The following is a 429-nucleotide window of genomic DNA, read 5'->3' as shown; positions in this document are numbered from 1 at the left end:
GCTGCCTCCTCTTCTTCCCCTATATTCTCTTTCCCCACGTTTCTCTCGCTCGCCTTCCGTATCTTTTCACCTGCCTGCCCGTTCTCCCGGCAAGGATGTACGATTTTCCCCATGCATCCAACGAATAAACATCCAAGTATAAATATTTACACAATAACGAAAACAACACCAACAAAAATGCTGTCACGGTAACAAGACCAATTAATTCTTTGGACTGAAAGGTATCCACATTCTCCCGTACAGTACGAAGTTGGCAGAAAATAATAAGAAATTTTCGAGTATCAATATCGTCCTAAAGGTCCTTGCGACGTGGGAGCGCCATGGGGCATGAAATCTCCAAAATGAGGAATTCCATTTGCTGCAATTCTCCTATCGATTTTCCTGACAGGCAATACGGTAGGCAACAGTGCGCCCCATGAAATTTGTTTA

Source organism: Penaeus monodon, chromosome 19 (genome assembly GCF_015228065.2).
Source record: "Penaeus monodon isolate SGIC_2016 chromosome 19, NSTDA_Pmon_1, whole genome shotgun sequence".
Lineage (NCBI taxonomy): Eukaryota > Metazoa > Arthropoda > Malacostraca > Decapoda > Penaeidae > Penaeus > Penaeus monodon.
Note: the sequence above shows the minus strand (reverse complement) of the source record.